The following is a 25,901-nucleotide window of genomic DNA, read 5'->3' on the forward strand; positions in this document are numbered from 1 at the left end:
CAAAGTTTGAGCAGCCTGAGGAAAGAATAAATGGCAATTTGCAGTTCAATATGGAAGTAGATTGGAAATTGCCAGAAAAAAAATTTGCATTAAGACTTGTAGGTCAGGAAGATCGGTCCGTTAAACACATCAGGGTCTGATGATCTTTTTGGGTGTTTATTTAGTCTTAATACACGATAGTCTAATTAATTTGGGTGTGTTTTTTTCCCCACGTTTGTTCCTTTTGTCTCCTTTCGGCCTGTTCTCATCCTTATTCAACAGAACATGAGCTCTTAGTGATGTATCTCAGCTTTATTTATGAAGGAATAGTGGGAATTTGAAAGCATTTTATAATGCTTTCTTTTTCCCGCTCTCACAGAACACATCATGCCTGTTCAACCCTAATGTTCACTCCACTCCCAATTTTTTTTCTTGAAGTCCTACTCCCCCAACCCAGCATGGCTGCCATAATGAATACAGAAATGATACTGAAGTTAGGTCAGCGTACGTCTTTGACCAGCTATGACTCATGTCCTTGGAAGACAAACCCCATGTGAGAGACACTGTCAACATGGTGGGCCAGCCAAGTCAGGGGTCTTTCCAGACAACTAGTTTTCTGGCAGCTTGATCTTGAACTTCCAGATCCACAAACTGTGATCAAGTGAGTTTCTGTAATTTGTTACCCAGTTTATGAAACTCAAAAATGACAGCGGGAATCATATTAAGGTGGTATCCATACTCCTTTTGCTTATGTTTGAGAGAATATTTGGTACAGACTAGCAACTCAACTGTGCTTATTCATTCTACAACAAATTTTCACCAAAATTTCATCATAGTTCTATGTATTACCAACAAGGAAAATTAAAAACTCCACATGTCAAGCCTATTAGTCTCTGAACTATCTGCACATAATCCTAAAAAGAACTCATTAGCAATTCAGCTTAGAACATAGAAAGACCCAAGTCATTTGAAGCAGATTTTAGCACAAGTGGAAGTCTTTGCCTTATAAGTCAGACAGCGAGGCAAGGAAGGAAAAGTTAAAAGAAAAGACAAGTGAACAAAGGCAAGGAGTTCTTGATGCTCTTTGGTGAGGGTCATACTTTGATATTATAGTGTTCAGTTGCACTCTACTCTGCTCCCGGTCTGCTCACTTAATTCTGCTCACTCCTGTGAACTCGTCCATCAGAGAGACTCAGACACTTAGTAAATGACTGACGCACACACTTCTGGCTCCCAGATGTTTTCTGAAACATCCTCTACAGACGTGAGAGAATGAACTAACATAAAACGAGTACATTATGCTGTGTGTATTCTTTTGTAGATTTGCTCACTGCTCATGTTTTCAATGAATATTTCTAGATAACAAAACCGTCTACACAGAAAGAGGTGCAAATAAATTATTTTGTTGTGCAAAAATTTAATGATACACACTTCATTTGGAAACATGTATTTGGGAAAATGATTGCCGAATTGGTACATAGGCTTAAAATTGCTTTAAATTTGATTTACTTTATACTAGATATAAATGCTTTACTTGTATGCTTTGTCTATGTGCTTCCTCTTGGACCTTAGGCAAACTTTAATTGGCAGTTTGTGAGACTTAAGTTTGAAGATATCAACTCCTTATTTCTCCCTGTAATTTAAGTACATTATTATTACATGGGTTTATAGTATACAAATTAATAATTCAACATTATACCTTGCCAATAAATAATTTCAGGGAAATGAAAGATAAGTATCTATAGAATTAAAATAGGAAGAATGCTGACTGTAAGGGTGTTAATAATAATTCATCAGTGTTGCTAGAATGTAAAAAAGTAATAAAATAACTCAATTTTAGTGCTATCATTTAAAGCTTATTATACTTTCTGGAAAATAGTTTGCTGAAAGTAAATTTTATGTAGGAATACAAAGAAAAATAGAATAAAATTTAACAAGTATTTCAGCAGGGGATGAAAAGGAAGCAATAAAGACTGTCTTAATTAAATTCAAAGATGGTTGAAATTGATGCAAGTTTCTCAGTTGCCTCTAAAGAAATAATTTCTTCTGTTTCTGGAAGAATAGAAGAGAACAAAGCAAATGATACTAAAATTGTTAATTATAGTTCATGAGTTAAGTGTTCATTATTCAAAGAAAACATAGTCAGATCATTTATGCCAGTGTTTTTTGTTTCATCTTCCTTCCTGTGATGCCAATAGATTTGGGGTGATGCTGGTGAAAGAGAACCTGTGTGAACTCTCTGCATATTGTAGTTACAGAAACTAGAAACCAGTTTACGTGTGATTTCCTCTTAGGTGACACACAACATTAATTTAGAAACAAAATTGCTTAAAAAATGGATTAATCACTATATTCTTAAGTTGCTATCTAAGAAATAATATTTTTCTATGAGCCATCTTTATTATACAATGTTGTATCAATATTTTTATCTGAAATATATCAAGTATTTTGAAAAGAAATTTTATCATTTTCTCTGCTACAATTCTTTGTCAATATGCAATTATATGATCTTTCTAAATTTATTAAATATTTCTATCATAATTTTCATAGAACAATCCATGCAAGAATATAATTATTTTAATACTGACTTTAAGCAGTGTCTGCATAAATTCTCTTATACTAATGAGATTTTATAAGAAAAACTAATTTAAAAACAGAGAAACTAACTGGAAAATATGACACATAAGAATCAACATTTTTAATTGAACTTGTCATTGGAAACTGGTAGACAAATACGTTTACTTACTCTGTAATGCATCATAACACGCGTGTAATCATATTGACGCAAGTTATTTTCTGTAAGTAGAAGAGAGATGAAGACCAGTGATGTGGAGGATGTAAACCCTAATTACTTATGGCAGGGAATATGATATTTCATCACAGCCACCTTAGGAAGGGCATACGGCTATTCATATTCAGACTGGCTCTCACTCATATGGAGAAAAATGTGTCAATAATATTCAAGTCAAATTAGGAAGAAACCTTCAGGTTTACAGTACCTTATTTCAATTTATCGTGCCAGGTATAGCTCTTTTGAAACCAGAGGTGAAGAAGGACCTGAATGCTATCAAGACAGATCTCTTAATGTCTTCCTTTGTTAAAAATTTCTCTACTGCTTCTCTCATCTAGAGTCCCAGTAGGATGTCCTCCCCTCTGTCCCAGTTTCCTGGTTAGTGAAGACTTTCATGGGACATGCCCCTTGGGCTAGTATGCAGATATAAGTGAGTATATACCATTTGACTCTTTCTGCCTCAGGGTTAACTCACTCATTATGATCATTTCTATTTCAATCCATTTGTCCACAAATTTCGAGAAGCATGGGAGAATGGCAAAGCTGAAGGACCCAGAGAATCTTAGAAACCTACAAGTAGAACATTATGATAGGCAGATTTGGGCCCAGGGGTCCTGCTCAAACTAAGGCACCAGCCAAGGACAATACAGGCCGTAAACTTCAAACCCCTACCCACATCTAGCCAATGGACAGGACATTCTTCACAGTTGAGTGGAGAGTGGGGTCTGACTTTCACAGGAACTCTGGTGCCTCATATTGGACCACGTCCCCTGAATGGGAAGACCTGGTGGCACTCAGAGGAAGGAAAGCAGGTTACCAAGAAGAGACTTGATACCCTATGAGCATATACAGGGGGAGGAAGTCCCCCTCAGTCACAGTCATAGGGGAGGGGAGTAAGGGGAAAATGGGGGGGGAGGAATTGGAGGATACAAGGGAGGGGATAACCATTGAGATATAATATGAATAAATTAATAAAATAAAATTTAAAAATTTCTCTACTGGTTTACTACATACTTGGTGTTTTGTTTGAGTTGTCTTAACCAGCATATATTACTTTTTAAAAAAGAAGACAGGATAAAGATGAATCCAGGACAGTTTCTTTCATTAATGTCTTCTACAACACAATATGCAGCCCAAGTACAGTGAATGAAATGGTCACAAAATATGCTTGTTTAAAAATTCCAAATGTCGCTTAATTAATCAAGAAAGGGTTTTTATTTTGATAAGCCATTAAAAAATTCCTGTTCTTTATGATCACATCCAAAATGGAGAACATTAAAGTTGGGAGTCATGGCACATGTCTTTAATCCCAGCACTTGGAGGCCGAGGCAGGTGCATCTTTATGAGTTTGAGCCTAGCCTGATCTATAAAGTGAGTCCAAAACTGCCAGGCTGTAACACAAAGAAACCTTGTATTGAAAAACCAAAACCAAAGCAAAACAAAACCAAAGCAAAAGAAAGAAAGAAAAGAAAAAATGAAGAACATTTATAGCCAGCTAACTAAAACCTTCACAAGTCATAAAGGCAATATTTTGGCAAAAATTCAGAAACATAATCTGAAGACTGTAGGTCAAGTTTGACAGAAATGTGAGCACTGAACCCAATAGTGGGTCTTAAGCATGGAATCTATTTCATTTCGAGTAGAAAATGTGGCAAGAGTATCATTGGCAAGCTCTGTTTATAGCTATAATCACAGAAAACATGGAAATTCAGTGTAAGTTCTCTCACCTGCTATAAAATCTTGTATAACACAGTAAGGCAGAAACACATCTAATGATAAGAAAGTTCATGTTTGTCTCCACACTTCCATTTTCTTGTGAATCTACTCACCCAGGTTTTAATTTATTTATTAATTTTTTAAAATTAAAATATAATTATATCATTCCATTCAAATTGTATGCTCTCTAATTCTTCCATGTCTCTTATATCCAATGCCTCTTACAAACCATCCCCTGACCCCCATCTCAAATTTATGGCCTCTTTTTTACATTAAAAAAACAACAGTGACACTCACATCTTGGTGGTAACCAACAGTTGTCTAATTATACTGAAGGGTCACTCAATAGGAGGGGAATCATGCCTGGTACTAGAAACCTAGCCAACTACCCACTACTAGTGCCTTCACAGATCTTAAAAGAGAACATATTACTGTGACTTTATCAGATTTTCTTAATCCCTAACAGCATTCTGAAACTTATTCTTATACCTGCCAGAAAATTGTAGTTCTCACACTTCATCAAAACACAAAACAAACAAACAAACAAACAAACCCCAGACAACAATAAAACTTTTTACAGTAAATGGAAGCAATCACGGAAAACCAGAACAGGTTATAATGCAGGAATCAGTGAATGGTGTAGAATTCAGCACTAGTGGATACATCTACAAGACAGCTCCTTTACCTGAGGTTCAGAGAACATCTCAAAATAGGAGGCAGAAAGATGTCATGAGCCAGAGGGACAAGTAGTCTGTTTTGAAATAATGTGTTCTATAAATTACAAGGAAGCTACATTTAGGATACATCAACAAAATGCTGTTTATATAAGAAACAATTCATGATAATATCAATAGGCACACTAATGTGGAAGGGAAAAATCTCAATATCTTGCCCCTAGATAATGTACTACAAGCAACCAATGGTTTCTGAGAGGGAGAAAAGTGCCTCTCTCACAGATAATGTCCATTTTTGGTTCTTTAATGTGAAGTAGGCTGCCCTGAGTTCATCCACACAACCCAACCAGTCGGACTTCTAAAGTCACATTTACTTACCATTGGTTTCGTTAAAATCAGCTGTGATTATGTTTTGCCACTTATAAATTTGATGATTGGCTCATATCATGTTTAACTAGTAGTCGACATTTTAAAGCAACTCATCATCCACTCCTTTTAATCACTTTTCACGTGGTTACCGCAACCCTTCATTCTTTTTACTGAATGGAAGTTCTGTTTCTTTGCTCTCTCTTTGAAGCCTCTGCTGCTCTTCTCCTGCTGAGGGTTACATTCTCTGCAAGATTTTATCTTAGTTATCTTGTCACCGTTCACAACACTAAATATGTTCTTGATTCCTAACCTCTTAAATAAGACCCAACACATACAATTCAATCAAGTGTGTATGCCTTTTTTATTTAAAAATACCTTTAAAGGTAGCTCAGGGATATTTACATTAGAGGAATAAATTCAATAGTCTCACAGCTTTTGATTCTGAACTCATTCCTTGCACAGCAAATGATGGCCACTCTGTCATTTCCAGCTTCTCAACGAGAGATATTGCAGCCATCACCAACCACCTTTCTCACAGCATAGCTATAGTCCATACTTTATAAATATAGCCCAATATTTAGGCCTTTGTTACTACCACCACATCTATTAATAATCTCATTATTGCTCAGAAACCTCAGTGCCATTGTCTGGATTATTGAGTTAGTTAAATAAGAAACAAAGAAATCTCACCTTAATTTGTACTCCAAACAGTGTTCAGTGTCCTACTTTTGAAAGAAAAGAAGGTAGCAAATGTGTCATTTATTTCTATAATTCTTAAATTGACTTTTAACTTCAGAATAAATATACATATTATCTACACACAGTAGTGAACATCTGCAAAATAATTTTTTACAAGACTGTGGTATGAAAATGGCAAATTTTTATGGCCAGTCTGGGCTATATAGCAAATTCAAGGCAATCTGGAGCCATGTAGTAAGGCATTATCTCATAAATACAAACAAACAAAATTACAAACAGTTATGGTGTCCTAATTCTTGCAAGCTTTTATCTTATCCTTATCCCTTATCACCCTTTTTTTTTTTTAAACCATCTTTGTGAGTTGTTTATAGGAACCAATTTTATATTCTGAGTACAGTACGAAAAAGAGGAGATTTGACATTAGGACAAAATAGTCTACTCTAGATATTTCATTACAAAAAAGTATCACTTATAAATTGATCTTTTCTCAAAAGAAGCACTACAGCTCCTTTTAGAATTCATAGCCAGACTTAAAGACATTTATATATACTTAGCTTTATTTATGATATATTAACTCATAAATGTCCTTGAATAAGGCAATGTATATTTGGTTTTTAAAGTTGAGACAGACAGATGAAACCAATTAAATACTTGATTATAATCTGAACTGTTTTCTGGCAAGCATATTATAAATGCATTAATAGGAGGTACTCATAATTGTTTTGTCCCTGCATGTTATTTTATGGCATATTCACCCTATAAACAGGTTATTCACACATTATTGTGTCTAAAAAGAAGTATTGACTAAGATGAAAAGAACTGTGCTTCTAAAATATCAAGGGTACCTCTTATTTCTATAGCTATTATCCCATAATGGGATCATCTATTTACTAAATACACAAATCCCAAAACCTTTAATAATATTGGTGTTTACCCTGAAGTTTATCTTAAATAATCCTTCTTTCACACATCCTTAAATAATCATACTTGACTAAAAAGGTGCCCAGGTTATCTCTTACTCTTTCTCTATGAATTGTAATTCTCATGCTGAGGTTCAAATTATTTATTCAAAAATAATTTTAGGAATTTTCTTGTTGAACAGAATGGAATGTGATGATATAAGAAATCATTATGGTAAATGTGTAAAATTGTATATATTAGTAGACAAGCAACAGAATAAAAATGATCCCCCTCAGGAACAGTCATAGGGGAGGGGAATAAGGGGAAAATGGGAGGGAGGGAAGAATGGGAGGATACAAGGGATGGGATAACCATTGAGATGTAACAAGAATAAATTAATAAATGAGAAAAAAAAGAAAGATTGTGATATAAAATAGACTGGAATTTAACTACAAATTCATGGATGTTCATCATTGTCTTGTCTTCAATATCTATATCATCAAGGATCAACTAAGTCGCTTGTATATACAATAAATGGGTATGAATTCCTTGATTTATTCATACTTCTCAGATTGATATATACTCACTATATTTTGTAAAATTTGATTGGCTTGTGATGGAACTACTGGGCTTCCTTATTCCGACTACAGAAGTTGATTGATTTGGAATCCTTCTAAAATGATGAGGGTTTTGTTGTTGTTTCTACTAAGAGTAAGTTGACCATAATATATCATTACAGGAAAATATATTTTTGAAACAGTAACTAAAGTTCAAAGTTCATAAAGGCTAAATTTGTGCCTTTTATTTATACTTTGAAGTGATCATTATAAAATTTCTTCTTTTGCACTCCAAAGACAACATTCTAAATAAACCAACATTGATTTTTTTATGTTTGACTATTTATTTGAGAGTTTCGCACATATAAATCCAAATAACAAAGAAAATGCCATTTTGGTGTTAAATTCAAAGCAAAATAAAAGTATTTTTAAAAATCAAATCAAGAGTCCAATTATTTTAAAAAGAGAAGGTGGTGCTAAATTTAACAAAGTCATAAAGATAATAATTTATGGAAGCATACAATTTAGGTATTTAATGTTATAAAAGAAGTGACGTGTGTGTGTGTGTGTGTGTGTATGTGTGTGTGTGTGTGTGTGTGTGTGTGTGTGAGAGAGAGAGAGAGAGAGAGAGAGAGAGAGAGAAGAGAGAGAGGGAGAAAGAGAGTTTTCCACTGAGATCCTGAACTTCAAAAACATCTTGGGACTGACTCATCATACTAATAGCAGTCAGACATGGTAAAGGATAATATTCCTCTAGTATATTGAAACAAAAGAGTAAAAACGTCTTCATATGAGTGATAAACTGATATAAAAACAATCTTCCAATTAGATGTCACAGTGAGCTGCCACAGAGACCAAGAAAATGAGTATTAAAAACAAGAGGGGAAAGTAATGATGTGAAATGCCACGGATAGTTTAAAAATGATAAAACTATGAATCATTCATTTCATCTCAAAACAAAGAGGTCTTTTGTGACCGTAATCAGAGATCTCCTTGATGTAGTAAAAGTAGAAACTGCATTGTGATGAGTAATGTTGATTATAAACTCCGTAAACTCTAGAATCATATAACATATAAGTCCCTAGGCTAGAGACACAGAACTAACTGGGCCTTTTGGAGCCCAGACATTTCCACTGTGAGTTACAAAGCTAGATATACAGCGTCAGGATTTTGTGTTTAGTGTAAAAGAATTAGGGTTACATGCATGCACTCTTGTATTCGACTTTACATGATTTCTGGTAATCTGAACTCAGGTGTTCAAATAAAAAGAAATTGCTTTACACATTGTATGTGCTATTTTGTTGCCATAATAAATAGTAACTTAGAGCGCAAAGTGTTTATTTCATATGATGGTTCAACATGGAGAATACAGAATGTTGAGAAAGCTGTGGCATGGTAGCAGGATGGTCAAATTCTATATATTCACAAGACACACACACACACACACACAGAGAGAGAGAGAGAGAGAGAGAGAGAGAGAGAGAGAGAGAGAGAGAGAGAGAGAGAGAGAGGAGAGAGAAGTAGAAAAAGACTACGTATGTCCTTAAAGACTGCCACAAATGACATACTTTCTCTAGTAATGCTGTGTCTTCTAAACGCTTTATGATGTTCCTCCAAATAGCACCACTGTGCTTATTTGGATAAGAATGGCCCCATAGGCTCATATATTTGAACGCTGGTCATCAAAGATTGGCATTATTTGAAAGGAATAGAAAGTATGACCTTATTGGAGTATATATAGCCTTCTTGGAAGATGTTTGTCACTGGGGGTAGGCTTTGAATTCACAATGATAAATGATTAAACCGCTGAAACTGAGCCAGCCCCAAACAAATGTTTTTCTTTATAAGATTGCCATGGTCATAGTGTGTCTTCACAGCAATAGAATACTAAGACATTATTTGATATTGGGGAGCAGGGTACTGCTGCGATAATCCTTATCATGCTGCTAGTTGGTGACATGTGGTCTTTGGGATTGTGGATTCAGAAAGCAGTTGAACACTTTAAGTAGCGCTATATGGAACTTATTAGTGGGAACATGGAGACAGTGGTACTGAGAGCAATATAGATTGTGATGGCTCAAGAACTTTTATGGTAGAACAGTATTAATGATCTAGAGACCATTCTTGTGATATTTTAGCAAAGAATGTGACTGCATTTACCCAAAATATCTGCCTGAGGCTAAACTGAAGAGTTGGCAGAAGAGATTTCAAGATATCCTAGTATTCAGCATACTGGGTGGCTTTTAATAGCTACTCTTAGGCTGATCTATAATGATATGGAGCAAGTTAAGCAAGAAAAGAAAGCGTAAAGTTTGAAAAGAAAAAAAAAAACAGGAAATGTAATGGAGCTAAATCCTGTGCTCAAGGAGATGAAAACTTTAAAGAAAAGTCTTGTGTTAATTGAAATAAATGGAAAGGTGTCTTCAGAGCAAAACCACATCCAACTAAGCTTCCAACTTGTGAAAAGAAATTAAAGAAACACATAAATAGTAAAGCAAGCGATCAAAACCATAAAGTAAATGAAAATGTATTTGAACCAGGGGGCCAAGTTTTTGTCAGCTTAGGCTACATTGGGTTTTAGGGTCAAGGATACATGAAGTGGGTCATGAAATCTCCTTCTAGGCTTAAAGAAAGAAAGGCATTTGGCAGGGTAGTCCCTGGATGGAAGCCTAGAGAGGCCGTTGCATGAAACTGTGAAGGTGAAGCCTGGATTGTGTTGGAGACCCCAAGATATTGGAGCTGCCAAAGTCATGGAATGCTTGCCAAGGAGAGCTGCTAATAGGGAGTGGAAGCAGCTCAAGAGGAAGAAGTGTGGTACAGTCAGCAAAGCTAAAAACTTAGAGGTCTGAAGAGTGCTTTGACATTGCACAAGGAATGCAGAATTTGGAGTTTGCCCTTCTGGGTTTTGGTCTTGCTTTAGTCTTATGTTTTCTTACTATACTCTTTTTTCTCCCTTTCAGAATGGTAACATATAGTCTGTGCCATTGTATGTTGGATGTACGTGATCTGTTCTTCTGTTTTATATAAAGTATGGAATATATTTATATAAAATATATTATACTATCCGTAATATACAATATACAATATGTAATATAATATATAAGATATACAAAACACAATATGCAACATATGATGTACCACATATAATATGCAGTATAATATTGATGCTACAATATATATGATATACGACATATAATATGTGACATATCATATATTGTTTATGATGTGACATATGATATGTGGTATATTATATACAATGTGTGATGTATAATATATAATAAATACAAAACTAAAATATGAAAATTTAAGAATTATCGTCAAGTGATTGCCATGAGTATTAGAAGAGACTAAACTTTGGGGCTTTTGAACAGTATTGGAATTGTGAATTTGATGAAATACAATGTTCATTATAATACAGTTAGTTATAATCCTACCAGAGCCAGGGAGTAAAATAGGGGATTTAAATAAGAATGGTCCCATAGACTCTTATATTTTAATGCGTGGCAGCAGGGAGTGACACTATTTGGAGTAGATGTGGCTTGATTGGAGGAAGTATCTCACTATGGGGTGGACTTTGATGTTTTCAAGTGCAATCCAGACCACGTGGCTCTCTCTTCCTGCTGACTGCGGATCTGGATGTAGAATTCCCAGTTACTTACCCAGTTTTCCTGCCGCCATACTCCCTGCCATGATGACAATGGACTAAATCTCTGAAAGTGTAAGCCAGCCACAATTAAGCCACATGTTCTCCTGCATAATAGATGCTGTGTTCATGGTGTCTCTTCACTCACTAAGACAACTACCAACCAAGTGTTCAAGTGCGTGATCTCATGGGGCCTCTAGTCATTCAAACCACCACACCCCTCCAGTCACCTCTGTAGCCAACAGATGAAGTGTTTGCAAAAAACTACAAACAGTTATGTCTTTTTTTTTTTTTTTTTTTTTTTTAGGTTTTGGTTTGGATTTGTGTTAGTGTATATAATTCACAAAAGATTTTTTTTTGAAAATGAATAAAAGTCATTAAGAGAACTAATAATATTTTCCTGCCAGTATGGATAATTTCATTTTTAATAAACAACATAAATACTGCTAACAATGCCCTGTTCTTTAAGAGGCATTTAATAAGTTGAAAGGACAAGATAGATTAAGATAAGAATTTTTGGTAATCAGATCTGGCAAGGGACTTATATGGAGAATAAAAACAAAATCAAATTTAAAAAACCGCTGTGACACCACAGATAAGAAAACAGGCAACTTGATTTTTAAAAAGATGTATTTATTCTGTTTCGTGTGTCTGAGCGTTGACATGCGTGTATGTCTATCACACAAGTCCCTAGTCCCTTCAGAAGCCATAAGAGGGAATTCGATCACCTGGAAGTAGACTTACACGGAGTTGTGGGCTGCTGTATGGGTGCTGGGACTCAAACCTGAGATTCCTTGAAGAACAGCCAGTGCTCTTAACCAGAGTCTTCTTTCTAGGCCCCACATCTTAAATTTTAAATGGCTACAGGATTTTAATATGTACTATAATACTTTAGATATATAAAGATATAAATGGATGAACAAACCTGTGTAAGTTAGTATAATATATATATACATAATATATATATTAAATTGCACAAAGTATGCAAAATACTGATCATTGGCAGGATGTATTACAACAAAATTATTCATATGTTTATTATTGAATTCCAAACTTTTGTCTTAAAGTTATCTCAGACTATGGGTGTATGATTCCAATGAGGAGGCAAATATAGAGACGTTGATGTTATTGTCTATGAGGATTTATGTCTTTAGGCATTTCTCTAACATTGTACTACATATAATAACAACTAATAAGCAATGTATATCCAGCTGACTTTGTGTGCTATTACTGTGCATAAATTCACATAAGGCACATAAGGATCCTGATAGGAACATCCTGCTAACTCTATTTAAAAGCATGGAGAGCTATCCCTGCAACTGAGAACAGACTGAAGACCATCATTCTGAAAGAGCAGTGTCAATTGAACTCGGACCCTCACTTAATCTACTTAATCTTGTTTCAACAGCCTGCAAAGAGAAAAAAAATCCTAACAATATTATGGAATTCCCTAATTTTTGTGTGCCTTTTTACACACAATAGTTGACATACAAATTGTATACGAGGTTGTAGCAAAACATAAGACTATGAGATGATAGGGAACAGCAAATACAAAATCACTGATGTATTTAGCTCGAGTGGATTTATCACTCACCAGCACAGTGATAATTGTAATATTATTTTAAAATTAACTAAAATGAGAAAATCACAGAAGAGGGAGTGGGAAGACTACAGCAATGGAGGGTAGAGATTGTTACTATAAAATGCTGTCTTAAGGATATGTCTTGCCTGGTGCACTCATGAAACCACAGCGTCTGTGACCATCTGCAAAAGCCTTTTGCAAAAAGAGGAGATGTGGAGGTGGTAGGGGGGCAAGTGAGGAAGAAGAAAGGAGTCAAAAGATGTGTGAACAAAGGTAATGGGGAAATGTGATGATATTACATTATGTATAAGTAACTTAAAATGAAATTAAAAATATTCAAACTGAAACAGAAAGGCAAAACTACATAGGAGGACACAATAACAAATCTAAGAAATCACAAAAAGAGGTGTATAGTATTTGTAGCTGAAAGTGACATTTGAAGAATTAATGTCAGAATTTTTAAACTAATGAGACATCAATTCCAAAAAATTTTAAAACTCTCTTCTAAAACAGTTTAAAAAACCTACACTGAACATAAAAGAAAATCTTCTAAAAGCAAAAGACAAAGAGAAATATGCCCAGAGAACAATGACACATTACTTTTAAAGGAGAACAATAAGATTGTCATCTGGTGTTAGAATAAAAGATAAAAGCAAAAACTAGTTGCATAGAATGTTCAAAGTCCCTAGAGAAAATATTTTCCAGCTTAGAATTATAAAGCAAGGGATAGCATCTTTCTAAAGTAAAAGCAAATAATATTACTTCAAATAAAAATAGAGATATTTCACTGCTTGTCAATTAGCACTAGAGCAGACCCTGAAAAGTATTTTGTTTTTGTTGTTTCTTTTGCTATTTGTTCAGTGCTGTTTTTGATGTGTGTGTGTGTGTGTGTGTGTGTGTGTGTGTGAGAGAGAGAGAGAGAGAGAGAGAGAGAGAGAGAGAGAGACAGACAGACAGACAGACAGACAGACAAACAGACAGGCAGAGACACACAGACAGGCAGAGGGACAGAGACAGAGATAGACAGACAGAAAGAGTTGATACAGAAATGAGCATTTGAAAAATAGTGGAGAAGGGGGCCTGGAGAGCTGTCTCAGTGGTTAAGAAAACTGGCTGTTCTTCCAGAGGTCCTGAGTTCAGTTCCCAGCAACCACATAGTGGCTCACAACCATCTATAAAGAGATCTGATGCCCTCTTCTGGTGTGCAGGTGTACACGCTAGCAGAAAACTGTATATGAAATAAATAAATCTTAAAAAAAGAAAAGTAGTGGAGATGGTAATTATAGGAGTGTGTTTAGATGACAATAAAATAGAAAATAAGCCAAATAAATAACAAGTAATCTTGGACACACATACGCCTACATGTAAAACATGTTTCAAATGCAGCAACAACAAAAGACAGAACACTGCAAAAGCCTCTGAACTTCTTTGGTCTGAACATTGTCTCTAATATATCAAAATATGTTTGAAGCTAATCTCAAGGGTGACAGAAAATAATAAACCTATATTTCATAAGATGATGACAGAAGAAAGGAAGACTAAAAGAGTTGGATATTGGAAATGAAGAGACAAATAACTCATAGTACAGTGGAGCAAAGCACAGACATGATAAATATCAATCATTTACAACCAATATATGCTGATGTCTATCTTGTCATGTAATCTCCAGTGAACAGCGTACAAATGATAGCAAGCAGGATATGGGGGTGTCCACCTGTAATCCCAGCACTCCTGAAGCAAGAACGGAAGGCGGATGTCAAGCTCAAGGGCAGACTGGTTTACACAGATTTTAACTCCAGCTTGAAATATGTAGGGTGAGCCTGTCTAGGTGCCTTCCACTAAAAAAAAAAAAAAAGTGAAAAGAAGAAGAAAAAAACATAGAGAGAAGTTTATTATACCTTATGTGTGAGGATATAGCTAAACAGGATTGTGCTTTCTAGAATGTATAAGACCTTTGGCTTATTCCCCAAGACTAAAATTAAATTATAATAAAACACCACATTTTTAAAAGGCAATGGTTCCAGAGGACACTACGCAGGCTACTAGAGGATGGACACAGTTAAAGAGTCCTAAGAAGCTTACAATGACTAGCATGGCGACATGGGGTTAAGGGTATAATAAGAGACATGTGCATGTAGGTGGCATCCAGCAGCTCTCTAACTGGACGCACAGCCCACTCAGCAGGAGGAAATCATGTCTGGCACTGGAAACCTAGCCAGCTTCTCAGGGCTAGTGGAGTCCTGGTCCTTAGAAAATCATCTATTATTGTTATTTGCCAAACCAAAGAAATTACTTAGGTCATTCTAACACTCTTCCTACCCGCATGCATGGAACTGCCACCCTTATCAAAGTAGCTCCTCTTGACAGCAAATGGAGACAGAACAGTCGCTGGATACAAGGTAGAAACAAACAGGCCCTGCGGCCCCCTGACACACTGCCTATATAGTTGCATCACAGCAGCATCACAGCTCCTAAACCACCGTGAAAGGGATATCTTTGAAGACAGAGAGAAATAAAACCAAGAAGCCTGCTATGAAGTAGTGAATACACAAACAATACCAGAACAGTGACAATGTCCATGAACATATTAACATGGAAGGTGGGAATTTTTGCAGAGTTCACCTTTAAACAAAAAGCTCCAGGCATCTAATGATTTCTGGTGGTCGGGGGTGGGGAAGGAGAATTAGCCTCCCAATAATGAGCCACCTTATTGGTGTCCAATGAAGAGTGGAGAAAATTGGAACCCTGATGCACAAACAATTTATACAAACTTGTGGGAATACATACATACATACATACATACATACATACATACATACATACATACATTCATACATACATAGAGGCGTATGTATGTATATAACAAAAGTAATCAAAGGAAAGATTTATGAACTTGACAGTAGGGAAACATGGGAGGGATCAGAAGGATGCAGGCTGGGATGGGCTGGAAGGCAGAAAAGAAGGAGGAAGCGATGCTATTCTATTTCAATTAAAACAGATTACAAATTAATAAATTAAAATTATGGAAGAATAACCAAATTATATAAAAACTACCATGATATCATCACGGTATCAAACTCAACATTCACCAGTGAACTTTTCTTCGTGGATGTCTTCTGAAGGTGCCTAATCCAAGAATTACTTTTGAATGCTGTGAGAATATAGACATTTGTGTAAACATTAGTGTAAAACAAAGCAGACCATCATGTGACCTAGCTTTGCTATTCTATGGACTGTATGTAAATAGCTCTACAGCCTACAACAAAGACACTTGCCCATCCATGGTTTTTGCTGTCTCCCCCTAACATACACACAATAGCCAGGAAATTAGTAAGACTACATGTTCACCAATGAGTGGATGAATAACCAAAACATAGTAGAATGTAATTCAACCATAATGAGAAATGAAATTATGTATGTTAGGATTGCTAAAGTGTATCCCGGTAGGAGTTTGGTCAACTATAAAGGAACCCGGGAGACTGAAAAAAAAGAGGCTTTAAAGATGGGGCAGAGAATATTATATGGCAAAGTGGAAGACTGAGGGGCAAATGGTGGGTGGGTGGTGTCGGGGGTGGGGAGAATTAGGCGGATGGAAGGAGAGAAAATCAATTGAAATAAAATACGAATGAAATTCTATATGTAAACAAAGGTTCTGAGAAGATAGATGATCAGAAATATGAACAAATATAACCATCACCTACTGGATTTTATACTTTCTGGTCAGTTAAATAATGATTATATGTAAAATTAGTGACTTGAGAAATGCTTATGAAAAAATGTGATGTGATCATCTTTTTATAAAAGAAAGCTCCTTAATCAATGTTTCATTTCCATATGTAAATTCCATTAACAACAAGGAAACAGGAATTTATTGAACTGTACTAAATTATTAAATGCCTATTCATAAGGTGTTTCTAAAATGTCACCTAGATCAATCTGGACATAATGAATAGAGCACAGTATCTGTCTTGCTGTAAATGCTATTGACCTTTGCAGCCACAACAACCATCTAGGGACAAGTGTCATAAAAACAATTTTAAGTAATGATTAGACTATGTGACATTTGCACAAAATGATACTTTAGTATCAGATTCATATAGCTGACCAGATCAGTTTTACATTTTAGGTCATTGAAGCTTTTATTTTGTATTTTTCATAATATTTCTTCTTGGGCCAGAGAGATGGCTGAGCAGATAAGAATATTTGCTGCCAAGCCTAAGTTAGATCACTGCAACACACATGGAAGACATAGAGAGCTACTCCTTTATGCTATGCATGCACAGATGTGACACACACACACACACACACACACACACACACACACACACACACACTAAATAAATGACTAAATATAAAGGGGAAATTTTTGTGTTTTGACTTATGACTAAATCAAAACTTAGAAATAAAGGATGAGTGTAATTTTTGTTATAAATACCTTTACAGCTACCCATTGTAAATAAGAAGAACATCTAGTAGGTCCTAAATGTTAAATCATAAGTGTGTAATTCCCAACTAGAATCTACTGGCGTGTGCTATTGCAGCGTTCCTCAGAGTAAGTGAGATATTTAGGTGATAGATTTTTAATTCCTTCTTGCTTCGAAATTTTTATAGCAATTTTTGGATAGAGGTTTTCTTTAAAGATGATTGTCTTGATTTTATTTTCTAATGAAACTTCTGAGAAAACCAAAAAAAAATTATTTTTAAATCCTCCATGTCAACTTTATGCTATGGTTTTATATTTAACAAGAGGAAGAATGAAAAGACCGATATATCCCCTAAGGAAGTATAAACTTGGCTCTTGTTTAACCCTACCCAGAAATAAGCACAGTGAATTTAAAAGAGGAGAATAATGCATATTTCTTTCCTATCTGAATATTAAATTTTCTTTCAGTCATTTTTATTTTCATATGGCAAAATGCTTAATGCAGAAGCCCACTGCCCTAAGAATTTAAAGCATTATATCAAATTTGATTTTTTCACTTTTACTTAATAATAGGCCCAATACACAGTATCTTATTTTTTCCCAAATGTACATGGGCTTTATTTATAATAAACTACATACATTATGTGTCTTAATTTCTTTGAGCCTCTGTAAATTGAATTCTTCAGACAGCTCACTCCCTTTTGTCTATTTCATGACTCAGCATCATTAGCATTTTAATTAACCAAATCTTCATCTTGCCAACTTCAATCTGGTGAGCATTAGTTAAGAATGACTCTCTCATACTCATAAAACAGCTTCATGAAACTTTAACTATTTTTCCACTTGGGGAAAGCAGATTTGGGACCATTGAGCAGAAAAGAGAGCAGAGTAGCCATGTTGTTTAACTTTTAAGAGCTCTTCAATCTTTATCAGAATGATCAACCACTATTGATGTGCCATAATGGCTAATTGATTAATTGTGTTACCTTTCCATTCTTAAGCTAAACAGCAGCAATTAGAAAGGATTAACATTATGTGACTAGTTAGACAGGCAAAGGTTCAACCTCTGCAGACACTAAGAGTAATCCTTTATTTTTTTTCTTTTTCTTTTTCTCCTTTATTAATTTTTTCTTGTTACATCTCAATGGTTATCCCATCCCTTGTATCCTCTCATTCTTCCCTCCCTCCCATTTTCCCCTTATTCCCCTCCCCTATGACTGTTCCTGAGGGGGATTACCTCCCCCAACACTCTCCACAGTAGAGTGGAGAGTGGGATATTACTTTCTCACATACTCTGGTGCTTCACCTTTGACCATGTCCCCTGAAGGGGGAGACCTGGTGGCACTCAGAGGAAGGACAGCAGGTTACCAAGAAGAGTAATCCTTTAAAAGTATTTTTTATTATTTTAAGAATTTCACACAATGCTTTGCAATTATACATATGCCCTTCCTCAGTTTCTCTCCCCAAAATTCAACTTACATACAAACTCCTGTCTCTTTCTCTCTCTTTCTCTCTGTCTCTCTCTCTGTCTCTCTCTGTCTCTGTCTCTCTCTCTCTCTCTCTCTCTCTCTCTCTCTCTCTCTCTCTCTCTCTCTCTCTCTCTCATTGTCTCTCTGTCCCAACATCAATCTTTTCTAATTTGTGCTGTCCTTAAATCTTAAATATGTGGCCTTCAACTGCAGCAGTTGACTTATTGGGGACTACACACTTAAGATAAATCTGACAAGTCCCGCCAAACTTTTTGGTGGAACCCAGGGAGTCTTATGGAAGAGTTGGAAGATAAAAGGATCTGAAGGTGAGAAAAATATAGGGGATAGGGAAGAAGGTGGATCCAGAGGGTCGTAGAAACCTCCCTCTTTGGGCAACTATTAGTCTATCTTGAGCTTTCCCAGGTTTTGGTCCTGATGTCATCATGTCCACAGTGAGTTCTTATATATCCATATGTGCAATTGCCCTGTTGTGTCCAGAAGGCAAGATTTCCTAGTAGTCATCTACTGCCTTTGACTCTTGCATGCCTTCTGTCTTATCTTCCACAGTGATCCTTAAGCCTTTGTAGTAAAAGGCGTGGTATAGTTGTACCATTTAGGACTAAGCATTCCATGTTGTGTGTGTGTGTGTGTGTGTGTGTGTGTGTGTGTGTGTATGTATACCTTGGCCACTTGTTGGCCTCTCTCTTGAAAGCTGAGAGATCCGTCAGTGTATTGTAGTGTTGTTATCCTGTATTATGTGGCTAATATCCACTTATAACTGAGTATATATCAACCTCACTCAGAATGATCTTTTCTAGTTCAATCTACTTGCCTGCAAATTTCAAGATTTCCTAGTTTTTAATAGCTGAGTAGTATTCTATAATGTAAATGTAACACAGTTTCTTTATCCATTCTTCAGTTGAGGGGCATCTAAGTTGTTTCCAGATTCTGGCTATTACAAATAAAGCTGCTATGAACATAGTTGAGCAAATGTCCTTGTTATATGGTGGAACATCTTTCAGGTATATGCTCAAAAGTAGTATGGCTGGGTCTTGAAGTAGAACTATTCCCAATTTTCTGAGAAGGCACCAAATTGATTTTCTCACAGTTGTTGTACATGTTTGCACTCCCACCGGCCATGGAAGAGTGTTCCCCTTTCTCCACATCCTTGCCAACACAGAATCTAAATAAGAAGAAGGATCCTAGGGAGAATGCTCAATTCTCATTAAGAAGGGCAAACAGCGAAGACATAGGAAGCAGTTGAAGAGAAGTAACAGGACCAGAGCCTACCATAGATTTACTCTGAAACACTCCACCCAGTGGTGGATCAAAGCAGTTGCTGAGATTCAAAGCCAAACTTTTTGGTGGAACACAGGGAGTCTTATGGAAGAGTTGGAAGATAAAAGGATCTGAAGGTGAGAAAAATATAGGGGATAGGGAAGAAGGTGGATCCAGAGGGTCCTAGAAACCTACAAGAGGAACATTATGATGGGTGGATCTGAGCCCAGGGGTTCTGCTTGATCTAAGGCACCAACCAAGGACAAAACATGCAGTCATCATCAAACCCCTACCCAGATCTAGCCAAGGGACAGAACATTCTCCACAGTTAAGTGGAGACTGTGGACTGACTTTCACATGATCTCCAGTGCCCCATATTTGGCCATATCCCTTTGTTGGGGAGGCCCAATGGCACTCAGAGGAAGGATAGCAGACTACCAAGAAGAGACTTGATACCCTAGCACCATATTCTTGTGGAGGAGGGCCCCCTCAGACACAGTCATAGGGAAGGGGGATTGGGGTGCAAGTGGGAGGGAGGGAGGAATGGAAGGATGCATGGGATGGGATAGAAAATGAGATGTAATATGAATTATTTTATTTTTCAATAAAAATGTGTTAAAAAAAAAAAGGGATCTGAAGGTGATAGGGGCTCCACAAGGAGACCAATGGAATCAACAAATCTGGGCTTGTGTTGAAGAGTGCTCCAAAGACTGATCCACCAACCAAGGACCATGCACAGTGAAGTCCTAGATCCTGTGCTCAGTTGCACACTCTTCTTGTGAGTCCCATAATATGAGGAGTAGAGGTAACCTCTGACATGGACTCTAGTGCCCACATGTTGAGAACTTACCCCTGGCGAGGCGTCCTTACCAAGCCACAATGGAAGATTATACAGGCAGTCCAGATGAGACTTGATAGGCTGAGGTCAGATGATGGGGGAGGAGGCACCCACTTTCTGAGGACTAGGGTAGGGGTATAGGGGGGCACGAGGGAGGGAAAGTAGGACCAGGAGGCAATGAGGAAGTGGGCTGTAATAGGAATGTAAAGTGAACAAATTATAAATAAATACATTTTTAAAAATTAAAAGAAGCTGAGAGAAACAACAATTTACAGATACAAGTCACTGGGAATTTCTTCTATATGATGTCTATTTAACATAATACTAGTGATAAGTTTTCTCCTAGGGCCTATGACCCATCTACTCATGGGTACTTGACTTGACAATGGTGCCATACATATTGTTTCATCTTGCAGAGTGGGACTCAAATCCACTGCAAAGTAGTTGGCAATCCTATGATACTTTTATTTCCTGTAAGAAACATAAAGTACAATAAATTAAGATAAAAGAAAAAATTTCAATGTTAGAGAATTAGTCTGTTGCCACACTATGGTTCTAGTAACAGTTTTTATTTTCCTAAAACTAAAATAGATGGTTCACTGAGTATAAATTATGACTCAATTAATAATAAAGTTGTGAATATAAACTATGAACTAGCTATCTAGTCATCATCAACTAAATTATTAATGTATATTTTAGCCTGAAAATTATAAACAAACCTTCTCATAATTAACATTGCATGTCTCGATTACAGTTGGAACTTTAATTTAAAATAATTGACACTGCTAAATAAATCATTTTTCTTTTTATGCTATTGATATTTTGCTAATACTAGAATCCTTTTCTAACCAGCCTCATTCATTTTTGTTTTCTCATTGCTAACCCCAGATTTTCTGCTCACAAGTTTTCTATTATTTATAAAATATCCAAGTGCCAGGGACTTTGATGAGAGAAACAATTAAGAAATGCAGTTTAGAAAAGACATAATTATCCTAATCTAATATCTCTTGCTACAAATGTGTTCACTTCGTGACAGCATTTTAAAATTTTTGTGCAAATCACATATGGTATCCTTAAATATCCTTCTAAGGGAAAAAAAAAGACTATTTTAGCATGCTAGTGTTCTATGGTGCAGAACTGAAAACACATTTATTGACTCTGTCTCTCTCATTTAGAGTTAATAGAGCAATTTAATTATGAGATAGAGAGGATAAAATACAGTTACCCACCCTTTAAAATCACCCATCATCTTCCAACCACACTGATTCTTCTAAAATGCCTTTTTAAAAAATCTGACCTGGTGGCACTCAGAGGAAGGATAGCAGGCTACCAAGAAGAGACTTGATACCCTATGAACATATAAAGGGAAAGGAAGTCCCCCTCAGTCACAGTCATAGGGGAGGGGAGTAAGGGGAAAATGGGAGGGAGGGAGGAATGGGAGGATATAAGGGATGGGATAACTATTGGGATGTATATTCTTATTTATATAAGAATAAATAAATAAAATAAAAAATTTAAAAAATAAAAATAAAAATCTGAGAGTAAATTTTTGTGTTTAATGGTACAGTTGATGTTGAAAACCAGTTTTGAAAATACAGCAGTTTTCCAGGTATGGCAGTTTACACCTGAAATCTCAGTACTAACAAGGCTCAGATAAAGGGATCATGAGTTTGAGGCACGCTTTGGCAACATAGTGAACTCAAGGCCAGCCTGTGTAGGATCCCTTTCAAATACAAAATGTAAGAAAGCATAAAAAGAAAAAAATGGTTTCTAGATTCATTTTTAGTTCATTAGCTTCTTCATTTACTATTGTATTTACTCTTTACCTTTATACACAGCTTATTTTTTTTTCTATAATTTTCTTTTTTCTTCCAAAAGACATTGATCACTCAAAAGGCATTATTTCCCCCATGGTGATTTTCGCTTTGTTTTAGAGAGCAGGCTTTTCTCTATAGAAAGGGCTCTCTTTGATCTCATGATCCTCCTGCCTCAGCTTCTAAGTGCTAAAGGTAACAGCAAGAACCACCACATCCTTGGCCCATCTAAAAGAATGATATACTCATAACAGTCTAGAGGAGGGACTCACAGAGGAGATCAAAGATGGATAACAGAAATTATCCAAGTATGTACAATAGAAACCAAAAATGATAAAGCATCTCAGACCTGTGTAAAGGGAAATGATCATTACGTCTAGGCCTGAACAGACAAAGGGATAAGTGGACAGCTGCTAAAACTGGTGAAGTTTATTTCCTTGTGGGTAAATTCCAGGGGAGGGGAATAGGGTTAAGGAGAGAGGGAAGGGGGGAACAGGAAGATAAAAGTGAGGGGATAACAATAGGGATGTAATCTGAATAAATTATTTAAATAAAAAAGTAGAAAGAGAAAAACAACAACAACAAAAAAGAATGCCTGCTTAGGGGGAAACTTAGAGTGGCCTGCCTATGTTCTGACAGCAGGAAGTAAAAGAAATGTAATGCCTAGATCTGAGTAGGGGCTTAAGGTTTACCGCCTGTATTGTCCTTGGCTGGTGCCTTAGTTTGAGTGGGACCCCTGTGCCCAAATCTGCCTATCATAATGTTCTACTTGTAGGCTTCTAGGATCCTCTGGATCCTTCTACTTTGCCATTCTCCCATGATTCTCTCATCTAGAGTCCCATTAGAATGTCCTCTCCTCTGTCTCAGTTTCCTGGTAAGTGAAGGCTTTCGTGGGACATGCCCCTTGGGCTAATATGCAGATATAAGTGAGTATATACCATTTGAGTCTTTCTGCTTCTGGGTTAACTCACTCATTATGATCATTTCTAGCTCAATCCATTTATCCACAAATTTCGGGAATTCCTTGTTTTTAATAGCTGAATAGAGGAAGGACAGCAGGTTAACAAGAAGAGACTTGATACCCTATGATCATATAGAGAGGGAGGTAATCCCCCTCAGGAACAGTCATAGGGGAGGGGAATAAGGGGAAATTGGGAGGGACGGAAGAATGGGAGGATACAAGGGATGGGATAACCATTGAGATGTAACAAGAATAAATTAATAAAGGAAAAAAAAAAGATAAATCTTAAAAAAAAAAAAAACTGAATACCACAACTGGTCAAACATGGCTTTCATAAATAAAATCTCAAGTGTGATTATTCTATTCTAAAAAAAAATAAAAATAAAAAATAAATTTAAAAAAATTAAAAAAAAAAAAGAAATGTAATGCCCTGTCTTTTTCTTCTCATGCCAAAATTCCAATTAATTATTTGGTAATGAGGGATTAAGATGTTTTCAGACTATATAGATGTTTTAAGTTGATATAGATGAGACATGATAGGTATTGGTTTGCATCCAGAATTTTAGACACAGCGATAGAAAAGATGTTTTCTTCAAGGTTGCCAAATAGAAATAGCCAAAACTCTATGAATGTAACACTTATATAATTCTTGATTATTTTGTGGTTCTTCTTGCTATATGTAGTGATGTGTGTGTGTGTGTGTGTGTGTGATATAAATGTATATGTAAAAGCAGAATAAAAGAAACAAACTTTGTAGATTCAGTCTTCTTTTGTATGGGGGGGGCAGGAAAATGTGAAGATTAGACCTATAGATAAAGACAGCATGAGCGAGTACACACAAGTTTGCTCCTTATCAACCATGTATTCCTTCATTTGTTTGAAATCATGTGTTTCTTTAATATAGAAAAGCACAAGTCATCAGCACCTATGTCTTCATGGGTTTCCACAGTAGTAGTATACTGGTAAGCTTTTGTTAACCAGACAGAAACCAGAATTTAAAACGAGACATTTTTGCCATCAGATGTGGGTAAGTCTCTGGGACATTTTCTTGGTTGATGATTGACAGAAGAGGAGCCAGCCACTGTTCAGGGAGCCCTGAGTTGTAGAAGAAAGTACTTGAGCCAAAAGGTGAGTTACACACCTTTATTCACAACAATTGAAGGCAGAGGCAGAGAGATGTCTGAATTTGAGGCCAGCCTGGTCTACAAAGCAAGTTCTAAGAAGGCCAGAGCTACACAGAGAAACTCTTTCTTGAAAAAGGAAACAAATAAACAAACAAAAAAGGAAGAAAGAAGAAAGGAAACAAGGAAACAAGGAAGGAAAGAAAGAGAGAGAGAGAGAGAGAGAGAGAGAGAGAGAGAGAGAGAGAGAGAGAGAGAGAGAGAAGGAAGCCCGGCAGTAACTGTTTTCCTCTTTGGGTCCTGCCTCTGCTTTCACTTGCATTCTTGCTTTGCCTTTCCTCAGTGAGGGACTATAGTCAGAATGTGTGATATAAATAAATCCGTTCCTCCCTAAGTTACCTGTGGTCGTGCTGTTTTATCACAACAGGGAGGAAACTAAATACAGGTAGGATTAAGCATGGGCACAAAGAGGGAATGCAGGCCATCTTCTGATTCCAGACATGGTTGTGCCCTAACCTATTTTTAGCCCAAGTAATGGGTAGTATCATTTACTCAGATGTACTACTGTGAAGCTATGACAGCTTCCAAGGTAGAAACTACTGTCTACCTTAGGGTAATCATTTATTTTTCAGAATCTAAACTTCAAGTATATTGATCCTATGACTGAGAAAATCACTCTTACGTGTGTTATTATGTTCAGTTCTAGCTGTGAAGGGTCAAGTCCTAATTCGAGCTTCTTGGTCTCTGCACCTATGTAATATAACTGTGTGGGAAATAACATCAGATATAGGAGCTGGTATGTGACAACTTATAGCACAATGTTAGTCTTACAGGTGTTTCCCCCAGTATCCCAATTATGGCTACCATGAATTCTTATCAATCCTCAAATCAAGGATCTTTAAAGATAAGAACATCCCCAGTCTTACAGCTCTTAGTGTTGATCCTCTTGAAGTAGAAAAAGCCAATAATATGATTCCTATTTTTTTTCTTTATTTTGTTAGTGGTTGAGTTAAAGCACTACTTGTACCACTTACTTGCCAAGCATGACTTCTCTGACTCCTTGGAATAGAAAACCAAAACAATGAGT

Source organism: Acomys minous (assembly GCF_964271855.1).
Source record: "Acomys minous genome assembly, chromosome: 3".
NCBI lineage: Eukaryota > Metazoa > Chordata > Mammalia > Rodentia > Muridae > Acomys > Acomys minous.